We start from the raw sequence: 10,696 nt of genomic DNA on the forward strand, positions 1-10,696 counted from the left end.
TACAGAGTGTCTCCCTCCTATGTGTTTTCCCACTGCTGTGGGCTGGGCAAGCAGAGGCAAGTGGGCCCTACATGCGAGTAGTTTGCGGTCCAGCAGGAGCTAGGACGTTGTGAAAGCAGCATCAGCCAGCTGGGTGTCCAGCATATGGTTGCCTTGCCTCTTGGATAAAGGTCACCCTCAATGGAAACTAAACCAGTGGTTTTTCAAACTTGGTTCCTTGAAGCCTCTGTGGAAGATAAGGGGCTTTATGGATATGGTCCCTTCTCTCCCTCTTCCAGTATGGCAGGTGTTCTTGTATCTATTTTAAGTACTAGAGATCTGCATAAGGTCCTGGTTAATTTTATGTGTCAACTTGGCTGGGCCATGGTAGCCAAATGTTATTTTGGATGTTTCTTCGAGGGTATATATATCATACAAGATATATAAGATTGATAAGATTAAGTTTGAAATTGGTGGACTTTCAATAAAACAGATTGCACTATATAACATGGGTGGGCCACATCCAATCAGTTGAAGGCCTTAATAGAACAAAGACTGACCTCCCCCAGCAAGAAGGAATTCAGCTGCACACAACCCTCAGACTTGAACTTCAGCAGCAGCTTTTCCCTGGGTCTTCAGCCTGACGGCCTACCCTGCAGATTTTGGGCTTGTCAGCCTCCATGACCACATGAGCCAATTTCTTAAATATCCCTCTCTCTGTATTCATTCAGTCATTCATTCATTCATCATTCATTCATTCATTCATTGGTTCATCCATTCATTCACCTTACTGGTTCTGTTTTTTGGGAGAACCCTGACCAATATATATTTCATCTGGAAAAGGTTCACCTGCTAAATAGAATTTTAAAAACTACAAGGCTAGGGGCACCTGGGTGGCTCAGTCAGTTAAGATTCCAACTCTCGATTTTGGCTCGGTCATGATCTTGCAGTTCATGAGATCAAGCCCTGCATTGGGCTCTGCACTAACAGGACAGTGCCTGCCTGGGATTCTCTCTCCCCCTCTATCTCTGCCTCTCCGCTGCTCGCACACACTCTCTCTCTCTCTCAAAATAAATAAATAGACATTAAAAATAAAAAATACTACAAGGCAAGAAGAGCTTAAGTTTCTTTCCATTTCTAGTTGTTTGTGTTGCTACATGTTCTGTCCTGGCTTTACCCCACAGCTTGACCTCAGGTCTGGCTTCATCTCACTGCTCAACCTCAAGTCTGGCTTCTCTGTCCTTCTGCTGATCTTTTGTGACCCTCTGACCCTTGGATGCAGCTTCCTCCCTGGTTCTAGGTGTCTGCCTGACTGGGGTTTGGTTTCTGGGTCCTGATGTAATAGCAATTACAATTTAAATGTGTCTAGTGATTTGCTGTTTTCAAGTATGTTACAACATCTCTCACTGAAGCTCCACAACACCCATTTTACAGATGAGAATTTTGAGGTTAGGATGGCTTAAATGAGTTGCCCAAGGTCACACAATTAGCAAATAGCAAATGCAGAGTTAAATATCCTTGGACTCAAAACCCCAGGTATCTCCCTCTGTACCATGCTGCCAGCCCGTTCAGTATGTTACACAAGAGAGCTCCAGGCATTTATTATTTCTCCAGCAGAGGGGAGCTAGAGGCTCCACCCCCAGCAAGTGACTTGTTCCCTGATTTCCAGAAGGAGCAGGTGGGAGACCCTTGCAATAGTGAAAAGTGACCTCAGATGAACCACAGCAGCTGCTTGTCAAGCCAGCATCTTCTGGAGTTGGCCAGGTTTCCCTGCATTCGCTGGCAGAGTGTCCATGATTCATAGCAGTGTGGGGACTTTACGAGCCTGTGATAAAACAGTAATCATCAGCTGTGAGGTTGACATGAGATTATGGAGCTGCACAGTTGAATTGAGTTACTGTGCTTTCCCGGGGCTGTTCATGCGACGGCAGTGTTGACCTAGTGAGGTATCAGTGGCTCTGGGGCTCTGGGTGGAATCTTGCCAGGATGCCTTCCCTGGGTTGGGGGCTTGGGTGGAAGCAGGTGCAGGGTCAAAATGTCCCTGCCTCCATTGTTGCATGTGTGTGTGTGTGTGTGTGTGTGTGTGTGCATGGAGGACCTCAGAGGCACAGGGCTGAGTTAGGCATTCACCTAGGTTTGTGCCACCTCCTTCTTAGAGGTCACATCCAATCTGTGGGCAAATCCTTTGAACAACATTCAGTGGGTCCCTTCTCACCAGCCCCCATGCCATCACTGTGCTCAGAGCCACCTTCATCCCTTGTCTGTTTCACTCTAGGAGCCTTCTCTTGGGCTCTCCCCCTCCCTGCTGCACCTACCCCACTGCCCATGTTCCACACAATGGCAAGAATGATCCAGTTAAAAGTTCAGTCTCTTTTCTGCTCAACACCATTCCATTGCTTCCCATTTCCATCTGTGTGAACGCTGAAGGTCCTCCCAGTGGCCTACAGAGCTCTGTGTGTTTGGATCCCCAGCATGTTCCTGCCCAGCTTCTCCCAGGGCTTGTCCCCTCCCTCCCTGCACCAGCGACGGTGACCTTCGTGCTGTTCGAACACATCAAATCAAGCTCACCTCACCTCTTCCAAGGCTTTACACAGGCCATTCCCCCTGCTGGAAAGCTCTTCACCCAGACTTTCACATGGCTTGTTTCCCCCTGTCCTATACTCAGAGAGGCTGGCCTGCCACCTTATTTAAACTCAACACACCCTCCCCCACTGCCCCCCAACCTCCCTTACGTTGCTCTACTTTTCTCTGGCCCCATAGAACCTTTCAGTTTATTACACACCAGAAACACATTTATATTAATTATTATCTATCTCCCTAATAGAAGGTCATCTAGAAAGCAAGGATTGTGTTTGTTTTGTCATTGGTGTATATCAAGTGTGAAGTAGGTGCTCAATTAATGTTTATGGAATGAATAAACAAAGGGCTGTATTTTTCCAACAGACCAGGGACTCTTTGAGTAAACTATGTTTTCTCTCTAAGATTGGAAGTTCCCCTAAGGCGGAGACAGTGCCTTCCCCACTAAAGATCCCCTTCTTTTATCATACTATGCCCCCTGGCCCTGCCCTCCCCCTAAGGCTTTGCAAACCAAAGAGAGTGGAATAGGGAGACAAGGCTCCCCACAGGCATGGGATGTGTGCAGTGGTGGCTGCTGTGGGCCTCCCCTTGTTGACTTGATGCTTCCCACCAGCCTGTGGACCTAATGCATTACGGGTGTGGCTTGGGGGTCCTCATCCCTATGACCTCTGGGTGGGCCAGTTCGAAAGCCTGGATCTCTGGTGTTAGGTAACCCTGTGGAGCATCCCCGCTGATTTTCAGGAAAGCCTGCCCTCCACACCAGTGACTGGGTATCCCAGCCCCCAACAACCCTGTCCACCATGCCCTGCCTCCTCCCCAGCCTGGCTGGGTCCTACTTCTTTCCACTCCATTCACCCCAAAGGTATTTGCCTCTTGGGGCAAACACTGTCCTAAGTCCCAAACACTGCCTGAAAATCCCTTGATTCTGGAATTGATGTCCCTAATCTGCCCTGTCCTTGCCAGTCCCTGGTATCAAATCCATCTGAACCCACGGAGAAGTGCACAGATGGAGCAGTTGTGACAAGGCACCTTCCAGACCTCTGACTGACGTCATTGTACTCCCAGCTGTGTCCGAGTGTGGCAGAGCTGCTAAGACTGGTCCTCTCTGGACATGTGGAAACCCTGTGATGGGTCACTTTGACTTGAGGACTCCGCTGGCCTGGCTGAGCCTTCTCTGGACAGGACTATAGCCCAAGACGCTCTCACATGACCTTCCTTCCTTGCTTCTGTGCTTCCTGCCAGGGTCAGGCCTGCACCCCCCTGGGCGGGCAGCCCTCCTGGCCTCCCCCAGATTCCCCGTATGCTTTCCCTCAAAGACACTGCCCCTGATCGACCTCTTGCACACCTTGTCCTAAGTCGGAGTCCACTTCTGGGACGACCCAGACTAACACTCCTGTCTTGGAGCCCGGCAGATATGGTTTCACGTGGTGACTTCCCAGGGCTGTGGCTTCTGCATCTGTTAAGTTAAAGCAAGTAATTCCCACTCCATCCCACGAGCTGACTGATGGTAGGATAATTAAATGAGTGGGTGTAAACAGCCCAGTTCATGAGGATTTTCACCCCTAAGCTTGCCTTGTGCACCTTGCCTTATTCGAGCTGATTCCAGCCCTTTACCTGGGTGGCTTCCCCTTGACTCTAGTGACTTATCTGATCCCAGCTCCTTCCACCTCTCTGGTTCCTGCTTTGAGTCTCAGCAGCCTGGGCCAGAGCCTATGGGATCCCAGCCAAGCAGGTCCTCAGGACTGAGTGTCCTTCAGAGCTGAGCTCTCGGGGTGGGGGGGGAGGTGCAGGGTCCTGCTCAGGATGGCAGCTTGTCAGCTCACTGCTGCTGAAGCAGAACCAGCACATTTGCCCACATTGTGGTCCCACCCCATCCCAATAATGGGTGTTTTAGAGGGAGCTTTTCCACTTGAAGAATTTTTTTTATCCTTAAAAGGGAAATTACTTGCTTAATTTAATTTGTTTAATATTCCTGTTAAAAAATGAGGTTCAATTAAGATACCCAGAAAAACCATAATGTTCATTTAACAGAAGAATGAAATTTGAGTTCCACAAATGCATTTTTTTATCCTTTCTGCTTTTTTTAAATGCAAATCCAGCTAAGTGAATTACTGATCTTTATTAGATGCTTTAATTACAGGTTGTTAATGGAAATATTACTGAAATTAAACTCAAATGTGTTAACCAAGGAAAAAGCTTTATGTGTCACTAAAATAACCAAATATCAAGACTTTGTCGATATGGCCAATTGAAAAAGCACCTGAGAAATTATCCTCTTAAGTGGGATATAGCGACAGACTTTCTTTGTAGGACTGGTCTTTCTGAGGCCGGTGGCAAAAGGACTCCACCCTCATGAGACAAAAACTTAACATGTGGGTCAGCTCTGCACGTACACACAGGCAGGCCCTGTGCAGAGGTCCAAACCTCCGGGGAGAGTCAACACTGCACACGTAGCAACAAGCTCTTTCTGCAGAAGGGGCTCAAATACAACGGGAGTGCATACACTATACAAACTCTGTTGGGTCTGGAGATGCTTTCTGGGAAAATCCAGAATCTTTCCATATATTCGTTTATCAAAACCTTCCTACATTTCCTCCCCTTGAACACGTGGACATGCCGTGTAAATAAGGTCCAGCCACGATGAAGCAGACCAGCCACTCTCAGGAGTTTCCACAGTGTTCTGGAAGCCCACTTCCCAAGGGATTGGTGGACTGTGCTCTGTAGCCCCTTTCCTTTCTCCTTCCCTCTGCTGGATTTCACTTGGGGTGGCACTTCATACAGCCCAGTCAGCTACGTGGGGAACAGCAATTTTCCTCCAGGATTGGGGGGAGAGGCTAAGCACCATAGGCCATTGGGCCTCATATCTTTTTTTAAAAAATACATTTTTTAATGTTTACTTTTGAGAGAGACAGAAAGAGAGTGGGGGAGGGGCAGAGAGAGAGAAAGAGAGAGAGGGAGACAGAGGATCTGAAGCCAACTCTGAGCTGACAGCAGAGAGCCCTACAGAGCTCGAACATGCGAACCCTGAGACCATAACCTAAGCTGAAGTTGATGCTTAACAGGCTGAGCCACCCAGGCGCCCCAGTCCTCATGTCTTAAGGCAGCTTGACTCACTTGACAAGAACTTGGGTCTCTTTTTCACTCTGACTAGTCGGCCAGCTCATTCTTCAACTTCCTTAGGGGCCATTCTGTCCTTTCAAACTGGGCTCCAGGTATGACTTCAAAAATTTCCGATGAAAACTACCCTCGACGGGCCTGCCTGGTGTGGCTGCTGCAGTGATGCTTGTGGCTGGAGGTTTTGAAGCCAGCCGGCCCGGGCTGGAGTTCCTGCACCCCTGCTCACTGTCAGCGCGGCCTTGGGAAGATTTTTTACCTCCCCGAACCCTTTTCCTTAGCTCTGAGATGGGGAAATTACTACTCTCCTTCACCTCTCAATTCTCGGTGCTCTCTCCCTCAGCTCATGAGCCCGCCAGTGTTCTTTTCCTATCAGTACCCTTCGAACCCAACACTCTTTCTTTCCTCTTTCTCCTGAAAGCTTAGTCCGCCTTCCTATGTTTCTGTCCGCACAGCCGATTCACTCCCCCTCAGTCAGTGTCCTGGTGACAAGTAGCAGAACCTACTCTGGCCAGTTTAAACAGAAGAGAAACAGATGAAGGGATCCCAGGGATCTTCCACAGAAACTCCAGGAAGGCCAGAGAAGACACGGAGTGTGAGCGTGAGGAGCAGGGCCCACAGCCCAACACTGGTCTACACTGGAAGCTCCATTGACCTTGGCTGCGGGGACCTGAACTGTGGCTGGCCCCACTGATCATTGGCTCTGGATGCCAAAACAGTCCGGAACGGCTGACCCCAGAGTGCACACCTCCCTACCACTCCAGAAACCAGATTCTACACAGTGGTGCCTGTTTCCTCACCTTGTGGTCTTCCGCACCTAGCATCCCATTGGCTTGGCTGATTGGTGGAGCCCAGGTCACGTGGCTGGGCTGCAGCTGCAAGGGCCACTGGGAGAAGGGCATCTTTCTCCAGGAAGAGAGGCTCACAGGGTGGGAAATTTACCATGCATAAGAAGGGTGTTTGGGAGTGCTGGCAGGCATGATAAGCATGTGCTCATGCTTACCCACTGCCCTTGGGTCTCCAGGTCTTCCATTGCTCCGCCAGTGCTCTGGGAAGACCACCATTCTGGGCAGCTTCTCTTTGTCCCTCCATGTCTGTCCACCCTCCTCCACCTTTCTGTCTGCCCCCACAGGCTGAGCTGGAGGACCTGCATCTATCTACCTGTTGCTTCACCTGTCTTCTGGCTTCCAGTTGAGTGTGGTCAATACAGAGCCTTGGCTGGAAGCTGGAAGGAGGAGGGGGAGTGAGGTTGGGGAATTTATCTTGCCAACTTCCTACCTTTGGGGTCTCTCTTGGCTGGCTGTGTCCCTTCACCAACTTCATGAGCCTGTCAGACAAAGCTCCCTGCCTCCAGGTTTGTGAACTCCTCCCTCTTCTTGGTCCTTTGGCCCAGGGGGCTGACTGCTCAAACTCTTCCCTGCTATCCTCCCCATCAGCCAATGCACTCTCCTGAGGCTTTCCCTGGACGAGGCCCCACTATTACCAAGACCCTTTGTTAAAATCTGAAACTTCCCAACCCAAGAGTGTTCTTTCTATTCTGCTAGGACCCTGATAAGACAGCCAGAGTGACCTCCATTTTGCCAAGGATGGTGGATGCTTCTCAGTCACGATCTTCCTCAACCTCTTGGCTGCATTTAACATGGGAGTTCCTTCTTCCTTGATACCCCCTGTTCCTTTGGCTTCCAACTCTGGGTGTGTCTGCTTAGTCTCTTTTGGGGATGTCTCTTCTTCTGTATGCTCCTGAGCATGGCTATTTCCCAGGGTTCTGTTATGGATCCTCTCCTTTCTCTTGACATGATCTCTACATTTGAGCTCATCTACCTTCTTAGTTTTAACCCCAGTTCTTTGCCAATACCTTCCCATTCTATGTCTCCAGCCTATTTCCTGACTTAAGTCCAGGTACCTATTGGGAGCACCTGGATGTCACTTGAGTATCATCAATTCAACAAAACCCAAACTGATTTATCATCCCCTCTCCCCAGTCTGCTTCTCTTGGTGTCCCAAATTTTCATGAGAGATACCTATTCAGTCCCACAAGATGCAGTCTGGAGACCGTCAGGCTCTTCCTTCTTCCTCCCAGGGACTTCCCATCTTGTTCTTTTCTTAAGTGTTCCTTGACCCGGTTGTCCCTTCTCCAGTTCTACTGTTAGCACCTTGATCGGGGACCTCATCATATCTTGGGTGAAATGTAACAGTTCTCCTTCACAGCCTCCTAGGATCCAGTCTATCCTAGGGAAAGCTACTTCCCTCTTCATAGCCAGAGTTAGGATTCTAGAATGTGACGTGACTATATTAGATTCTGCTGAAAGCCCTTCAGGCCTCTGAAGGATTGAGTCCATGTTCCTTAGCCAGACCTGCAAAGCTTTTTGAGCCCTCGCTCCTGCCAACCTCTGAAGCCTTGTCTCATGTCACTACCTGTCTCCAAGCTCATGCTCTCATCAACTGGTCAGCTTACAAGTTCAAACACAAACCATGCTTCCACACCTCCATGACCTTGCTTAGGTGTTTTCCTCTAACCCAGGGTGCATGGGTTAACTCCTTTTCTTCCCCTATCACCTGCTCTGCCTTCAAGGTTCAGCTCCTGTGTCCTTTCCACCTGGGCTGATGTCCCAGGTGAGGGGACCACACATTCAATCTTCACATTTCTCATTTATAGTGAATTTTCTCTTTGTGTCCATCACCCCTGTTAGACTATAATTTTCCTGGTGGCAAGAATTGTCCCTTAATCATTTCCAGCACTTAGTGTCTGGCACATAAATGTTTATTGATCTGGATTGAAGGTATTGGATGAGCTGGGTTGCAGAGTGTCTAAAAGCCCCAATACCCTGAAGTTGTTGGGGACAGGATTGACAAGAAGACCCCTCTGCCCCCTGCTCTCACTCAAAAGCGGTTTGGATTTCTCAGCCAGGAAATTAAATAACCCCAAATCCTCTTTCCTCCAATGAACAGCTCTTAGAGCTGGGGATATTAGCATGTACCTGCTAGTTCTTTCCCCTGGCCTGGGAATTCACTCTGGCCAGAGTTTGACCCCCCTGACACTCTCCCATCTTCTTAGCACTCTGCCTCTGTGGCCATGCTCTTGCCTTGGGTCTCCTCACTGGAAATTTTACATGTTTTCAAGGTTAGAGGAGGCCGTAAAGCATTAGGATTCAGAGGAAGGGCTTAAAAGTCATGGAGGCCCAGCTTAAAATCTTCTTACCAGCTTTGTGACCTTGGCAGTTCCCTGAACCCCCACCCCCCAGCTTGTTTCCTCATCTATAAAATGGGAGTGATAATTATAACACCCAGATCATGGAGGTTTTGTAAGGATTAAATGAGATAATGGGCGTCAGGCACTTAGCTCACAGCCTGGCTCGGAGGCTTAATTCAAATCCTACCTCCCCTGAGAAATCTCTGGTGACTCAGAGCCAGCCCACAATAGTTTCCCTCCTCGGAAGGGTGTGACTGGAGGCCCAAACTCTCTTTCCGGCATTGACTCACTCTCCATTTCTGAGCCTCCCTCATCCCCCACGTGCTAGCCACGTCTTTGTTGCCTGTCTTGGCTCTCCCATTAGATTTTAAGCCACTAGAGAACAAAGATCATGAAGCAAATAATTCGAGACATTGCAGGTACCTTGGTGGGCATCCTCCCTTCTCTCTGTCAACCAAACACCTTAAAGTATCCTGCACAAGGCTGGGGGCGTGCACAGCTGCTTCTTGAGCTGACCTGAATGTCTTGCACAAGGTGGAGGAGGCAGGTGAAGAGGAGGAGGAAGGAACACCTTGGAGGTGTTGTGAGGATAAGTGGCCCTCTTCTGTCATAAATGAGGGGCTAAGTAGTTCCCAGAAAACCTTTCACTCAGATGAGGCACAGGAAGGCTTCTCAAGAGATAAGCAGGACACCTGCAAAAAGATGCCCTGACATGGTCCTGTTCCCAGTTCCGCTTCCCGTTCCTGGACGAGCACCGGAAGTCCACTGTTACTCCCAAATGATGCCAAGAAAAGGCTGGCAGTTTAATGAGCTCTGGGTCCACAGAACTAAAGCTAGGTGGGTCCCCTTTAGAGAAAGCCACCACCCAGGGACGCTTGCACCGATATCTGCTTGTGCACAGGCACTCTCCCCTGTGTGTATTTCCGCTCTTGTGCTGGGTCCTAAAGCAGCTGGAGGAAGACACTTAACACACCGAGCATACATCGCTGCCTGGGGTGCAGCCCCGCCCCCATCCCTGCCGAACAAACCAGAGGCCTTCTGTTTCAGCAGGAGAAGCCTGCCCTGTGGCCCAGCGATCCCAGGGCTGGGAGGCAGCTCCCCCTTGTCCTTTCTAACGCCCCTCTCTTGCCTGAGTGAAGGAGGGCGGGGCGGGGCTTGGAAACTCTACCCTCCCCCACATCCACCCCAAGCTCAGGGCGCCTCCAGCTTCTAGGTGGCAGGTCCTCTCAGCCCCACTTCCACCAACAGTCACAGCACGAGCCTGTCACGCCTGCGGCGGCCAGAGCCTCCCACGCGCCTTAACTGGATGTGAAAAGTTAATTCAGGTATAGACGTGAAGGCTTAATGAAAGGAGAGCGCGGCGGATTAATTATGCCCCTTTTTGCCAAGGTAACGGCACTCACCCCGCAGCCCTGCGCGCCAGCGGCTGGTGCCCCCGCCCGCCGCCCCTCGGCCTTGGCCTCTCTCTCGCGGCCTCCTTGGCAAGAGGCCGGGAGGCGCCCTCCCTGCCTAAGCGGGGCCTGGGGACTGGGCGGAAGAGGTAAAGCATTAGTATTAATTAAGGCATTTGGGAGCAGAAATCTGCACGGGCAGTTGTAAATAGATGTGTGGCATGTAAGGGCCTCCTGCCAGCCAGTGAGTCAGGCGCCTCCACCACAGCTCTGAAAACCCTCCAGTCTTCTTTGACCCTCAGCTAGGTGTGGAGGGGATTTACAGAGCCACAAGACATGCCCCTACCCTCAAGGTGCTGGACCATAATTGGGACTTATTATTTATTATTATTATTATTATTATTACCACTTGCTGAGTATGTCCTATGGACAAGGCACTGTAGTG

At 50.0% G+C, this 10,696-nt stretch overlaps 1 long non-coding RNA gene across 2 annotated transcripts; it reads right to left on the minus strand.

Annotated features, from left to right (window-relative positions):
- Positions 1–1,564: 1,564 nt before the first annotated feature.
- LOC125938272 (uncharacterized) lies at positions 1,565–10,065 on the minus strand. 2 transcript variants are annotated; one of them, XR_007462650.1, is made up of 2 exons: positions 9,284–10,065; positions 1,565–1,804 (listed from the first exon to the last, which is right to left on the minus strand). It is a non-coding gene; the product is annotated as an uncharacterized LOC125938272 (long non-coding RNA). The 2 variants fall into 2 exon arrangements; XR_007462651.1 differs by lacking the exon at positions 9,284–10,065 and adding an exon at positions 7,692–8,422.
- Positions 10,066–10,696: the final 631 nt, after the last annotated feature.

This window comes from Panthera uncia (genome assembly GCF_023721935.1).
Source record: "Panthera uncia isolate 11264 chromosome B2 unlocalized genomic scaffold, Puncia_PCG_1.0 HiC_scaffold_24, whole genome shotgun sequence".
NCBI lineage: Eukaryota > Metazoa > Chordata > Mammalia > Carnivora > Felidae > Panthera > Panthera uncia.